Source organism: Ceratotherium simum, chromosome 22 (assembly GCF_057802395.1).
Source record: "Ceratotherium simum simum isolate JZ-2026a chromosome 22, ASM5780239v1, whole genome shotgun sequence".
In the NCBI taxonomy this organism is placed as follows: domain Eukaryota; kingdom Metazoa; phylum Chordata; class Mammalia; order Perissodactyla; family Rhinocerotidae; genus Ceratotherium; species Ceratotherium simum.
In genome coordinates this window covers 11,552,970-11,568,734 of record NC_141921.1, presented here as the reverse complement: position 1 = coordinate 11,568,734, position 15,765 = coordinate 11,552,970, and the positions used below count along the sequence as shown (strand labels likewise).

The 15,765-nt window shown below is 51.0% G+C and overlaps 1 pseudogene; it reads left to right on the top strand.

Annotated features, from left to right (window-relative positions):
- Positions 1 to 239: 239 nt before the first annotated feature.
- On the top strand, positions 240 to 12,868 carry LOC101398050 (cytochrome P450 4A11-like; annotated as a pseudogene).
- Positions 12,869 to 15,765: the final 2,897 nt, after the last annotated feature.

Sequence of the window (15,765 nt, the reverse complement as noted above, 5' to 3'; positions counted from 1 at the left end):
GGAAGGTTGATGTGTACAGGGCCATTATCACTGTCAGCTGAGAAAGCTTTTCTCTCACTGTTTCACAATGTGGATCTTCCACAGTTAATCAACGCTGGTGGCCCAGGTCTAAGTTCTGCCCTCACCCTTTGCCCTCCACACAGGTGGGTGGGACAATTCTCTCCTGACTGACTTGGGCTGGGTGCTCAGGGGAGGTCCACAACAGTCAGGGAAGTCAGCGCTCCAGAAGCCTCTGCACCATGAGTGTCTCTGTGCTGAGCCCCACCAGACCCCTGGGCGGCATCTCTGGGCTCCTGCAAGTGGCCTCCCTGCTCGGCCTGGTTCTGCTGCTGCTCAAGGCAGCCCAGCTCTACCTGCACAGGCAGTGGCTGCTCAAAGCCATCCAGGAGTTCCCGTGCCCTCCTTCCCACTGGCTTTACGGGCACAGTCAGGAGGCAGGAAGGAGCAGGGTGGGGAAGTGGGACAGAAGGGTGGGCCAGGGCTCACCGGATCATGGTCAGCAAATCCGTCTGACAAAGCCTTATCGTGTGATGAGCACGTGGTCCCTGGGAAAATCTAATTTACTTCTTAGGGCTCTGATCCTCATCCCAGTCCAGGGAGCTCACTCCCTCTCAGGAAGCCTGTGCTGGTGTTCTCAGGTCGGTCAGACACTCCCTCCTTAGGTAGACCTGCAGGCTGACCTGGCAGCCCTGTACTTTAGGACAATGACTGTTCCTTTCTGAATCTCCCCGCTTTGCAGGATGAGCAGCCCCAGATGTTGTCACAGAATAGTCTTCTAGATGCTTCCTTGCCCCAGTCACTCAACCACATCCTCTCTGCCTGACCCTGAGCTTGCCTGGGAACACAGACATCAGGCTATGGATCCCTGCCCTGTGCAGTTCAGTCTGTGGAGACGATAGATATGAATCTAAGAAGGTGTCCAGTCACAGGAAAAGAGGCTCACCTGCTGGGCTGGGGGGTGATGTCAGGTGTAGGGGGCCAAGGAGCTCTATGTGCTCAAGACTGAGGGATTTTCCAGACTGGTGATTTCATTGCCAAAACCCTGACAAGTCGCCGGCACACATGAGCGGGTAGGTGTCCAGATGGCCCCAGGTAAGGAGTACTGACATTCGAGTTGCACCAGTGAACAGAATGTTTGCCTCCCAGCTCTCATTCCCCAAACCCCAGTACTGTGCAGTCCTTGGGGTGGAGGATGTCATCCCTCTTCCTGTGCCCCAGTACCCAGCACAGAGCCTGACACATAGGGATGCTTGACTCAGGTGTGTGGAGAGACAGAGAAAGGAGCCTGCAGGTTGGGTAAGAGACGATGCCTCCCCAGCCAGCTCTGTTAGCACTGGTCCCTGAGGGGAGGGCCAAGAGTAAGGTGAGGGGCCACGTGGAGAGGGGCTCACCAGGGCTTTGTGGACTGAACAAGCCCAGGAGGTGGGGTGTTGCAGAGAGCTGAGGCTTCTCTCTTCTCGGAGAAGGAGGCCAAGCGATTGTCAGCAGAGGGGAGCCAAGACGGGAACTGTTATCCCAGCCGCAGAGAGACAGCCAAGGCCCAGTCTGTTCCTGCAAATTGTTGTACTGATGACTCCAGATTATTTCCTGATTTGGAGAAATTGTGACCTTTTGTTTGATGCAGTTGTCACCTTTCTGAGCTAGGATTTGATATAAGGAACCACTAAAAATTCCTCTAGTGACTCTCATGACACGGGTGGTCATTAGATGAGAGGTAGACCCAGTAAGTACATCATTTCCATTTACAGAACTAACATTATTCCTGGTGCTGAATCACCTCTCACCTTCTGCTGGCCTGACAGATACTGCAGTCAAATTTTTCTTGCTCTTATAATACCGCCTGAGATTTTCATTTATTGAATACCTCTGTTATTGGCTGAGTCAGGAATTAGAATGCGACATGCAATTTGGTTGAAGCTAATCTTTCAGGCCAGATGACAAGTGACAAGGTGCGGCAAGTCAGCATATGGGTTCTGTTGCCAAGATACCCAGATTCACATCCCAGCTCTGCCACATACTTTGAATACCCGCTCTACACCTCGGTTTCCTCATCTCTAAATTGAGAATGACGATGATGCTGATAGTACTCAAGTGAGTTATTATAATCTTAGAATGGGGACTGGCACAGACAAGGGTCACAGTTACACTCACTCTAATTTGTATGATTTAAAATAATATTAACGCCTGTGAAGGATGAGCATTTTGTAGGCTTAACAAACTCACTGCATTAAATAGAGGTGAAATCCAGCAGGATCTATGAAAAAGGGACTCACAACTTTGGGATCCAAATAACCCAAACAGCCCCATCTTTCCCTGTGTCGTCCCTCCTATCGCAGGCGTAGCTGCCATGTCAGCAGAGCCCACACATCTGGCGATGGCCTCTGCGGCCCCATTATTTCCGTCTACCTACTCTCCTTGTGTCTCCCATTGGGAAAATTCCTTTGTGGCTGCAGTTCCCAGGAGCAGCCAGGTGAGCACAGCTCCAGGGGAGCACTGCCTGCCCTGAGTGGCCCCACTGCCTGGAGCCCAGATGGGCACTGGGTATTTGCCTATAGGGTTGCCACCACTGCCACCATGGGCACCATCTCCTCTACAAGAGTCTCAACTGGCTCTGGCCAGACCTGCTGAGGGACAGACGGCAGCCCCAGCCGGTTGACTGAAGGGCTGACAGACCAGTGGGCACCAGAATGGCCCAGAGAGGAGAACGGACAGGCAGAACACAGTTTAGCTCCTTGGGGTACCCGAAGGGGACTAATGACAGTGCCCAGGAGCAGGGTTTTCAGGAAGCTGACTGGCTTGGGCACCAAGCAATCAGAAAGGAGGCATACTACTGTGCTGAAACAGGGTCCCCAGGCCTCCACTGGGCCAATAGGAGGGGATCCTAGAGGACCAGGTAACATAGCTGGGGCGGTAAGAAGCTCGCACTGGTCAGTCCCTGAACTGGATCAAGGGAGAAGGGCAGCCCCAGTGCTGGACATGACCTGGGAGAACAGAGAGGCCTTCTGAGGTAATTCAATCAAGCAGGACACTTCTCAATTAAGGGCAGGATTGTCTGCTCCGCCCCCACCCCCACTAGAACATAAGCTCCGTGGAAGCAGGGGCTTGTGTGTTAACTGCTGAATCTCCAGCAATGAGGATGGCAATAGACCCAAAGTAAGTACTCAATACACAGGTATCAAATGAATGAGTGAATCCATCTGCTTATCTACTCATTCATATATTTGCTCCTTCACTGCGGTGGAAACATTTTGAGATGTCTGCTCAGCTCCTCTGCTCTGAGATCTCTTCCCTCACAAAGGGTGGGCCCCTGAAAGTCCTATTCAACCCCAGCCATGGTTGATTGTAGCTGGTGGACACCTTGGCCATGATATTACAATCAGATTCTCAGAATAGGATTCACAGTGCCACTCAGACATTTCATGTAGTATGGTTACGTCCCAACACCAGAAAGAAAGAATTGCCCTTCTCCACCATGGGGACCCAGCTCCACGAGGACAGGGACTGTTTTCTGTTTATTCGTGACCGTATTGCTAGCTTCTAGTAAAGTCTCTGGGACAAGGTAGAGCCTCCATAAACATTTGTTGAGAGAATGAATGCATGCACGTACAGAGAGAAAGAATGAGAGACCCAATCCTGGAAGCTCTCCCGTCCCTGGTTCTGTCCTTTCCACACCCTGGCTGTCCCCTGCCCTTGGGTTCCATAAGACCCCTCCTGGGTCTTCAGCCTTCTTTGTTGTCCTTTCTCTTTGTCTTACATTAGCTCAAGATTATATCTGCCATTTGCAACAAGAATTTCAATCAAGCCTCACTCATTCACTGTCCTACATGTACTCATTCATTCCTTCATGCAGTTATTCCTTCTTTGAAAATTAAGGCATAATTCCTATGAGCCATGCTCTGTGCTAGCTCTAAGAACACAGAGATCAGAGATATGAAAGGTAAGTTTTCCAACACAGTGCTCAGAGGTGAGAACATTGAATTGAAATACGATAACAGAGACACCCAGGGAGCCTTGAGAACCTCAGGAAAAGATAACTTGGGATAAGCAGACTTTAGTTGAAATGCAGCTCACTTGGGCATATCCTTCAACATGAATTTCCTCAGTCTTCAGTGACATGGGATCAAGTAATAATCCATCCCTCACACAGGTTTGCCTTGAGGATTACATAATTGGGCGAGTTTTCTAGGGCTGCCGTTAACAAAGTACCACAAACTAGGTGGCTAAAACAACAGAAATGTAGTGGCTTACAGTTCTGGAGACTAGAAGTTCACAATCAAGGAATTAGTAGGGTTGGTTTCTTCTGCAGGCTGTGAGGGAAGTGCCTGGTGCACACTCTCACCTTGGCTAATCAATCACTATCTTATCCATATGTCTCTTCACATCATCTTCTCTCAATGAGTGTTTGTCTCTGTGTCCATATTTCCCCCTTTTTGTAAAGACACTGGTCATATTGTATAAAGGTCGACCCTAATGACCTCACTTTAACTTGATTACCCTGTAAAGACCCTATCTCCAAATAAAGTCACATTCTGAGATGCTGGCAGTTAGGACTTCAATGTATGAATTTGAGGGGCACACAATTCAACCAATAACTCTCATATAATAAGTCTGAGAAAAGTTTTGTACACCGTGGAGACCATTACTGGACATTTATCAAGCACCTCCTATGGGTAAGATTCTGAAGGCAGTTCTGAGTGAGGGCCCACACACGGCCCAACCAGAAGCTAGCCTTAGCCTTAGGCTAAGTCTCGGTGAGGCAGCAAGAAATTAGATCAGAGCCCAGCTCATCAGAAATGGTTCCAAACTCCTAATCACTGCTGATACATCCAGAACTTTCTGCCTGTGGCCATCCTGCCCTTCACCACCACCCAAAGCACTGGACCTAAAGACAAAGGTTTTATTGATTTGTCTTTCCCTTGGTAGCATTTACAAAAGGAGCTTCTGGAAAGGGTAGAGCTTCTGAACAGGGTAGAGAAATTCCCGTGTGCCTATCCTTGCTGGCTGTGGGGAAGTGAGGTTCTCTTCATTGTCTATGACCCTGACTACATGAAGGTGATCCTGTGGAGATCAGATGAGAGTAAAACTCACATCCCAGCTGGAGCAGCTCTTCCCTCTTGGGTACATGCCCCTGGGTCTGTGAAATTCCACAAGAGACTGGCAGTTCAGCCATCAATACTTAAACCCTCTTCCAACCATCCTCCCAGCACACAAGCCAGCCTAATGTCAACACTGTTTACTTAAACTGAAGGCTTAAGGAGCTGTGTGGGGCTGAATTTCTTATTTCTTTTCTTTGTTTCTTTCCTTTTTAACCAAATGAAGATGATCTGTTGTGTAAATTGCCCCAGAATGAAAGACAATTTCCCTTGCCCACTGACTTGTGTTTGGCACCTCTCATTGTTCCCTGTCCTGGCTCATGGGATGGCTAAGCCACCACCAATCGTAAGAAAACCAGTCTTCTGTCTTTTCTTTGGCACTGAGGACAGAGCTAGTATTTCTTGGAGATTCACCTTCCTAGTCCTGTGGGTGTCCTGCTGCTGAGACAACAGTAACTATCAGGACAGAGAGAGTCAGGGAGAGGAGGCAAGTGGGAGGTGGCTTGAGACAAACCGGCAGCTGACAATCATCAGGAAGGGATGGCAGCCCATGGTCTGGACCACAGCTGCCTCCTGAGAGCTGCTGGCCTTGTATGGTCCCCTCCAGCTTCCTGTAATGTCCTTCCTTACCTCTCAGACCCAAAGTCTCACAGGCCCTACAGATTCCTGGCTCCCTGGTAAGTACATCTAACTAGGACTCTGGTCCACCCACCAGCTCAGTTTGCCAAGTGCTATCTATTGGGCTTACAGAGAACAAGAGGTGTCTGGCCACTATGTCATCACCCTCATCTCTGGATCAAGCCTCGTTTCTCTTCTTGTAACAAGACCCTCCCCTATCCTAATGATGGTGAAAGCGCTGCTGAAGCTCAGCTTCTTCCACATCGCTTCTCAGTCCTCGCCATGATCTCAGCCTGACTTTTATTGAATTCCTTCTATGACCTGCCCCCTACTCTTTTTCAACCTTTATCTCACAGCTGTCATAATGACTTCCTATGTGCCAGCCATTTGGGGAAATTCTCATTTCTGAAATGTACTAGCCTTTCCTGTCTTTGCCCATGATGGGCCTTCTTCTGACACCCTTAGTTCCTCCCGAGTTGTCCCCAGTCGTCACTCTGATCCTGTTTCCCACTCCCACACACACTCATCTCTGGTCTAGGGTATGGTTTGCTCCTGTTGAATGGGCAGATGTGGTTCCGGCACTAGTGGATGCTAACTCCAGCCTTCCACTATGACATCCTGAAGCCCTACATGGCGCTCATGACCGACTCAGTCCGAGTGATGCTGGTAAGTCCATCATCCCTCCCTCACCTGCACACACTTACCCACAGCACAACTCACAGAGTCTACTCCAGACACATGTGTCCCCCAGACATCTATCAAACATAGGCACCCAGAATACCATTATGAGACAGGGCCCTCCAAAAGTGGATTGGATAGGATGGTATCCAGGTACCAGCCTGGATCCACACTTTGCTCATCACCAAGGGAAAGAAGGGCCATGGTGGTTACAGGGTCTGCTCTCTTCATACCTCCATGAATTCATCTTGGTGGACTAGAGCATGAGTCATTCCCTTGCACAGCAGGACGAGCTGACCCTGGCTAACCTGAGCAGTGGCGCCTTCAGTGGCAGGGTGGACACACCAGGATGTGACTCAGGTGGGCTCTGCCCTGAGGCCCAGGGCTTCTGCATGAATTTGAGCTACTCCACGGAGGGAAATGGAGACCAGGTTTACACTCTCAGAGCCGGGACCTGCCACAACCTCACCTCTGATCAAGACTCTGATTTCTCACCAACTCTGCTCAGATAACATTTGATGAATGAAAGGAATTGACATCCCTGATGTCCCTTCCTTAGGAGCCCCAGTACTGACCCCTTAGGATTTTTCTTGCCTTAACACATTTGCTCCCTAAAATTGGACTTCACCTGTACCTCAGGTCTAGCTCAGCCACATGACAGAGAAGTTTTCCCCTTTGTCTCCTTAAAGACAATGTTTTCTGTTCTGCCAAAAGTGGTTATCATTGTAACTTGTTCTTAAAATTAAAAACTAACTGAGACTATTATGACAGAACATACTTTATTATATAATAAAGCTTTCTGAGAAACTAGGCCTCACTTTACAAACATTTGCTTTACAGTCTTAATTTGCTATAATGCATCTGTTTTGGAAAGTGAGTGACTCCTACCAGGATATCTGGAGATACTAAGAGAGAGCATGGCCTTGTCATCAGAGGAACAGAGTAGGATCAATGACCCCAACACACGACAGGACAAATGGGAGGAGATCATCAGCCAGGACTCACATCTGGAGATCTTTGGATACGTCTCCTTGATGACCCTGGACCCCATCATGAAGTGCGCCTTCAGCCACCAAAGCAGCATCCAGAGAGACAGGTCAGTGACAACCCTTCAGCTGCAGAGTCTTATTTCTTACCCACTGGTGTGGACTTACCTGAGTGGCTAATGGGACAACTTAGATGTTCACTTCTACACAAAGCAAGATTCTGGTGATAGTTCCAGACCAAGTTCAAATTCCAGCCAGACCAAACCTTGACTCGGCCACAGATCCCTGGTCCCTGGCACAGGCAGAAGCCTGACTGCCCACACCATTTATAACGAGGAACTGAGGGTCTCAAGGGCTATAAGACAACAATGACCAATGCCTCAGTGTCCTGTCCCCACTGATTGAGGAAACCTCCATCAAGAACCCCACTCCACCCCCAGGTCAGAGGCCTCCCTCCACTCCAGTTTCTTCTGCATCTTCTCCTTTTAGGAACTCCCAATCCTACATCCAGGCCATTGGGGACCTGAAAACTCTTTTTTTCCACGTGAGGAATGCCTCCTACCAGAATTACATCATCTACAGGCTGACCCCTGATGGCCGCTGGAAGCACCGGGCCTGCCAGCTCACCCATCAACACACAGGTTTTGGCTCCTTCTCCATGGGCTGCTCCCCTCCTTTATCAGACATGTCTCAAAGGGACTGGCCCTGACCCTTCAGGTAGAGCCAAGCCCCCAGGTTCCTCTTCAGGATCTGGGACATACTTATGCTGGGTACTTCCCTGGTACAAGGGTTGGGAACTGAGCTGATGATGTTAGGGTGCCAGGCACTGTGCAAACACTTGGGTGATGATTAAGTGAGACCCCTGCTCAGCAGCAATCAAGCAGGGCTTCCAGGGCTGTGCTACTGAGGGTATTTTTGACCTGAAATCAGAGGGTGCAAGAACTCTCACCCCTGATGTGCACACCCACCCCCACACCCATCCTGACCCACCGGGCACCCAGATGGGGGCAGGGGGCAGATGGGGCTACTGTGAATTGCTGTATGTGAGCACCCAGAGATCTCAGCTCTGCCTGGGAACCACTGTTCTGGGACAGACCAAGTGATCAAGCTGAGGAAGGCTCACCTACAGAAGGAGGGAGAGCTGGAGAAGGTCAGGAAGAAGAGGCACTTGGATTTCCTGGACATCCTCCTCTTTGCCAGAGTGAGTGTGTGTAGGAGAGGCCTGAGGCTTAGCCAGAAGCTCAGAAGAAGGGGCAAACCCTGCACTCTCGCTGTGCCTTTCCCAGATGGAGAATGGGAGCAGCTTGTCTGACAAGGACCTCCGTGTAGAGGTGGACACGTTCATGTTCGAGGGCCACGACACCACAGCCAGTGGCATCTCCTGGATCCTCTATGCTCTGGCCGCACACCCTGAGCATCAGCAGAGGTGCTGGGAGGAGATCCAGAGCCTCCTGGGGGATGGTGCCTCCATCACCTGGTGAGTGCTCTAGAGATGGGAGAGCCCTGCCCACTCAGCTAGAGAAGCCCCTGGTCTCCCAGACCATGCCCGCACTTCAGGATGGGCTTCGGTTTCAGGGACCACCTGGACCAGATGCCCTACACCACCATGTGCATCAAGGAGGCACTGAGACTCTACCCACCAGTACCAGGCGTCGGCAGAGAGCTCAGCAAGCCCATCACCTTCCCTGACGTACACTTCTTACCTGGAGATCTGAACTTCATCACACTCGCTAACCTGAGCACTCTGCAAGAACACAACGAAGATCAGAAATATCTGTGTCCTAGAGCAGTTCCAAACCTCTCTGGGTCTCTTTTTCCTCTCAAGAAAATCAATACTTACTTTGTAGTTAGGATGAGGTGTATGAAATGCTTAGCACAGACCTTGAACCCAGGGAAAGGTAAATAAACAAGTACTAGCCTCTGAATTTGGGCTTAGGAATTAGCCCTAAAATTCTAATTCTCTGAGGTGTGAGGGCTGGAGAGACAGTCAGACAGGGGTAGGAGGAGATATGCTGCTTTCCTCATGGGGTCTAGGAAAATGAGAGAGATCAGAAAACCAACTGTCATGGATCAGATGGCCCGGTCTCTGAGGACCCCTCAGGCTGATGGCAGAGAGCAGCTGATGACCAGATCTGAGACCCCTGCCATGGCTGGAGGGACCTCTTGCCTAAACTCCCACTGAGTTTGAATTCCAGCCCTGCCACGTCCTAGCTGTGTGATCATAGGCAAGTCACTCAGTCTCTGAGGCTCCAGTGCCTCATCTGAACAATGGGGATATGGGAAACATTCTTTGAGGGTTGATGTGAGGATTGAATGAGTTAATGCATATTCCCCAAGGGCTCATGGATGGCATTTGATAAATGTGAGTCATCACTCGAGTTGCTCCGAAAAGTAAGCCTCCAATTCTTTCTTGCTCCTCAATCCTGGGTCAAGGTTATCTCTTCCTAATCTGTGCACATGAGCTTTGCCATGTCCACCCCACCTCTCTTGCAGCAGGATCATTCCACTCAGAGTGAGGGGAAGTGGCTCCCAAGACTTTCCTGCATGCACATGCCCCCTGCTGGCAGAGGGAGGGGGCCCCACCCCATGGGTATGATCAGTCTTCTCTCTTCTCCGCCTGCCCCACAGGAATCATGATTGTGCTCTCCTTTTATGCCCTTCACCACAACCCCAAGGTGTGGCCGAACCCAGAGGTATGATGGCCGTGGGAGGAGGGGATGGGATGATCTCTGCAGACCAACACCTCCTCTCACTCCCACCTTGGGCGTCCTGTTCCCTCGTGGATTGGAAGGAGGGGCTTGACCCCACTGTCCTGTCCCTGGTGCTCTCTCTGCAGGTGTTTGATCCTTCCTGGTTTGCACTGAGTTCTACTCAACACAGCCACGCTTTCCTGCCCTTCTTCAGGAGGACCAAGGTGCGATTTTCTGTACTTGAGGGCAGAGTGTCACTGGGTGCACACCCGACGTTTGTGACCTCCTGCATTCATATTGGTGTCTGTAGTTATGCACTTGTATGTCGGTGTGTGGGGAAGGAGGCATGTGTCTCTATGTACAAAAGAAAAATGGTATTTCAGAGCATGCCACAGGGACTTTGACCCACTGACTTTCCAAATGGCCAGCCATGACTCAGTGTCAGTGCTGTTCCAAAGTTCAGTGTATTCTGATGTTTTCCCCACTTTAGGAGTATGACTTTTCAGAATTAGAAATTTTCATGAAAATTAAAATTTAGATGTTTGTATTTCTCAATTATCAGTAATCTAAACAGTTGCTTTTCTCTTGTCCCACATTTGCAGTCCAGCCTAGCACCTGTTCTCCTTAATTCTCCCATCCGCCACCCACTGTCTCAGTGATGTTTGCATGTGTCTGGATTTCTAGCCCTTTCCTTGTCCTAACTGTTCAGCCATATACATGGAAGGTTACAGTAGTCATTGGAAGAAAATTTCACACTAATGTGTGTCTTCTCTATTTTCGCAGTGTATCCCAATAAAATTTGACTGCATATTACTATTCACATAACTATGACAACTTTTCCAGTTGGCAAAATTCTTTATATGACTATAGTCCCAGAGTCTACATGGTACAATGTTGGCAAAAGTATAACATAATGAGGACAATCAACTGCTTTTGAGAGAAAATCCGCTATTCCGTGTATGACACATGCATTTGAAAACTTCCTGGTGTGTAAAATACAAAGTACACATGAGACAGCTGCTGAGCTGGACGAATCCCCTCCAGAGTGGCTGCTGTGAAAATCCTCCAATGCTGCTGAAATCGTCCTGTGAAGCAGTAACTTCCACAAACATTGAAAGTAGTTACCAGAAACAAGCTTTTTCTGAATCCATAATTGTGTGGATTCTTCAAATGGTGAATCAATTTTCACAGAACAGGCTTTAATCAAACTGCTCTTCCAGAAATTGACTCTAGGATTTGGTTTCTCCCAGAACTGGGTCCTTCCTCATAGACACTGGCTGCAGGCTGTGGCTGCCACTAGAGGAAGGGAGAGTACTAGGTAGCTCAATTCCTAGGTCAGAACTAATGCTACTTTTATTTATTCCATTTTGGGGTTTTTTCCTTTTCAATTCAATTAACTGCATTCGATTATAAAACTATATATTAAGCCTGCCTCTGTGTGCCAAGTCCTGTGCTGGGAGATGGGAACACAGAGATGAAAGATACTGTTCCTGCCTTCAAGAGTCTGCAGTCAAGAAATAAATACCTCTACTCAAGACACACATCATTCATTCATTCATTCTTTCACTCGCTCATTCACTCATTGAGCAGATAGTTGAATGTTCCATATTGGCACTGTCCTGGGCACTGGTCGGTGATATGTCCTTGAGTACATCACTAATGGTGCCTTGGTGGTCTGGGGAGGAAGAGGTAGAGCCAGCAGAGGGGGTGAGGGCAGGCTGTCATTGGACTTACCCTTGAGCACTTGGCAGGCAGAGGTGGAGGGAGGCATTCACGGTGATCCCAACATGAGCTGAGCTAGGAAGCAGAGCTGGACAGGTAAGAGGTGAGTGAGGCAACAACCCACAGAGGGCTTTGGTGCCAGCTGAGGCATTTGGACATGTCCTTCCTGTGATGGAGGGCACAGGAGGGTCTGAGCTGGGCCATGGCTTCAGTGTAGACAGAGGGGAGGCAGGGAGACAGAAAAGTCCAGGGAGGAGACTGAGGGATGGCAAGGAGGGACATTTCTGGGCTAGACTGGAAGGCTACAGAAGACAGTTGACTGAGGGGATGAGGGGGAGGCCGGAGTCCGGACCACTAATTAGGAGGCACATGGTACGGGAGGCTGAGGGTCACTAACCCGTGGCCCCTCCGAGAAGCTTCCCTGTTGCCATTCTGACTTCCTTACACAACTCCATCTTGTCCTTTCTCTGAGAATCGGGGTCCCTGTGTTTCCCCCTAGACGGTGAGAGTCTGAGAGTGTGGCCCACTCTGCCCCCTACCGTGCCCTGACCTGGTCTCCACATTGTGAAACCAGAAACTGCTTGTGTGGGAGTGAGGAAACTAATAATTAACTTTTTTAGTAATTCGCTTGACTTGACTTGGGGCTTAGAGCACTGACCCTCACCTAACAGGATTCCAGGCCTGCTGAGAGCAGAAGTAGGAGTTAGGAGCTAGTCCTGGAGGGAAATAGGCTTTGTCAGAGGTCAGGGGGAGGGTGTGAACCAAGGCTTGGGGTAGAGGTGTGTGACCTGTAAGGATGGGATCAGGGCTGGGCCACATGCAGGAGACCCCTGAATGCCCTGTTCCTGGCCGGGGCCCAGTGGTCAATGCCTGCCCAGCTCAGAAGCGAGTTTGAGGCCACTTCTCATTTTGTTTCCCCTCCCTGGCCCAGGAACTGCATCGGGAAGCTGAAGGTAGCCATGGCCCTGACACTGCTCCACTTTGAGCCGGCCCCAGATCCCTCCAGGGTCCCTGCTCCCCTCCCAAGAATTGTGTTGAAGTCCAAGAATGGATCCACCTGCATCTCAGGAAGATCCTCTAACACTTGTGGGGACAAAGCAGGCTCTGAGGGGCCCTTGCAGCCATCCTGTCTTCCTGTCACTCTCTCCAGTCCCCAGCCTGTCTGCCCACTTCTAGCTTTCTATCTGCCCACCTGCCAGCCTACCTGATCTCCTGCCTCCTGCCCATCAGACTGTCGCCCTTCTCTCTCTCGTCCTTCTCCAGGCCTCCTACATGTTTGTCTGTCTGTCTCTGACCCACCTGCATCACCTAACTCCTCATGCCCTGCCTGTCCTCCAGCCTGTCTGCCTGTCTTTCCCTTTCTATCTACCTGTCTGTCCCTGTATTAGTTTCCTTTGCTGCTATAATAATTTACCGCAGCCTTAGTGACTTAAGACAATGCAAATTTATTCTCTTACGATTCTGGAGTCAGAAATCTGAAATGGCTTCACTGGACCACAACCAAGGTGTTGGCAGGGCTGCCCTACCTCCAGGCCTCTAGGAGAGAATCCCTCTCTTAGACTTTCCAGCATCTAGAGATGCATTCCTTGCATTCCTTGTCTCCTGGAACCTCCTCCATATTCAAATCCACCAGCATCTTCAAATGTCTCTCTGCTCTGTCTTCACCTGGCCTGCTTCCTTATGAAGACCTTTGCGATTACACGGGCCCACTCAGACAGAACAGGACGTAGTCACAGGGTCCAGGGATTAGGATGTGGATGCCCAGAGGAACCAGTATTCAGCCTGCTGAGTCCCTGTGTAACTACCATTGGTTTGTGCTCCCGATCTCTTCTGTGTGTTAACTGTCTACTCATTTGTCATTCACCCACCTTCTTCTTTCCCACTCCCTGCAATAAAGCTCACAGTGTTGCATGGAGTGTTGTCTTCCCTTGGAAGGAGATGGATGGAAGAGAAGAGAGAGAGAAGGAGAGGGAAGACAGAGGAAACAAGGAAGGTAGATAGTATCTGCTCTGTGGTGCCAGGACCCCAACAGGGCCAGTCGTGTCCCATCGCCTCAGAAGCCACAGCATGGGCGTCTGTCCAAGAGGGACTGGGAGGAGCCCAGGTGGGCAAATCGGTTGGCTGGTGGGAGAGAACATCAGACTCCAAGTAGCAAACAGCTGTGGTACCTCTCTCACAGCACAGTCCCTTGGCAGTCCCCTGCATCTCTGGTCAGCCACCCTGAGGGAAGAGGGGCTTATTCAACACTGCCACACTTGCTGACTGTGTGGGGACTGGTCCACCTGACCCTGGGCCCTGTTCCAGCACCAGGCCCCTTTGCACTCCTCCACTAGCCTCTCTCAACACAGCCCTGCTCTCTTGCTGGTTCTGCACACAGGTCCTTCCCCGTCACACCCCCTGCCTTTCCCAGCCCAGGGCCCTGGATGCCATAGACAGACCTCCCTGCAGCCTTCTGCCTATGGTGTGATGCCACGCTCTGCCTCCCTGGGGCTTCTCCCCCAGCCAGTGCCTGCAGCCAGGACCTTCCTCCCCATCCCCTGTCCTCTTGGTCACTGGGATAATTCAGCCCTGCTCTGAGAAGGGGCAGGGTGGACACTCGGTGCTTGGCCAGGGGTTGGGGTATGAGAGTCAGCTGGGAGTGTCCTGGGGTTGGGGCATGAGATTCACCTGGGAGCATCCTGGACAGGAAGTTTGGCAGGTGCCCTGGAATCACGTGGTGCACAAGGGTTTGCCTGACCACCCTCAAAGAGCACAAGACAATCAGAACTTGGAATTCTAGGTGGCAGGCCATGGACACGTGCTCTAACCACAGGATTCCACAGGGGGTGAAGAGAGTGACCAAGAAATGACCCTGCTGGCTCCAGGCAATGGGGAACCCCAGGCTGAGTTCACCCGCATATGCACACCCCCGTGACACACACAGAGACACTCCTGTGCAGCCATAGCTACATGTGTCCCTCACACAGCACACTCTGCCCTCACACACATGCACGAAAATGCCTGGGATCATTGGAGGCAGCAGGCCGTGTTTGCAGAGCTGGGAGGAGTAAGTACTCGCCTATCCCCAGCCTCTGTCCTCCCCTCCCACAGGGATCCCCACCTTCCCTCAGTATCTGGAGCTCTCAGCTCTATTTCCCACTGACTCCTGCCCCCAGAGAGAGAGTCAACGCTCCCTATGAAGTCTTGGTCAAAAGAGGCCAGAGTCAGAAGGCCTCAGCTCAAGCTCCTCCCTGATGAGCATCTTGGCAGCTTCCTTCCCTTAATGTTGAAGTGGGATAACGGCCCCTCCAGTCCTGACTCACAGGCCTCCTGACAATCCAGAGATAAGGGAAGTAGACACGTCTTAGACTCGGGCGCCACCCATGGGCCAGAGGTGGTTATGACCTCTGGGCTCAGCTCCCAGGTCATAGCTTTTGAAACTATATCTTCACTGGTGCAGAGAAAGGTCTGTCCAGGGCCAGGGCAGAGGCGGAAGTTGGTGGCACGAGGGACACCCTGGTGGGGGCCTCTGCATCCCAGGCTGAGGTGGCCAAGGGGGTCTGGGTCTTGGCAGGAGTGAGCAGGTGGCCCCTGGCCAACCTTCCAGGGCTGTGGCCTTCTTCTGAGGGAGGAAGCATCTATAGCAAGAAGGATGTCTCCAGGGTAACACGGAGACACCTCCAAGTCCCAGGGCTAGAATTCCCCTCTCCCGTCCCTCCCCCAGGCTCCAGTGCCCTCCCTTCCACAGCTGTCTCATTCCTGGATTGGAGTCCACTAATGGCCTTAGACCTGAACCCGAGAGGTGTGTGTGCCCCCAGCCATCAGGCAGCTGCTGCAGGGACTCCTGGGGAGGGATCTCGATTCAGCATGTGGCCCCATCTGAGTGCTCCCCAAAAGTCCTCCTTTGCACCTTAGTGCCTCACTCTACCTCAAGGCCTGACTCAAGCAACCTCTCTTCCAGGAAGCCCCCTCAAATGCCACTCTGCCAACTTCCCAGCC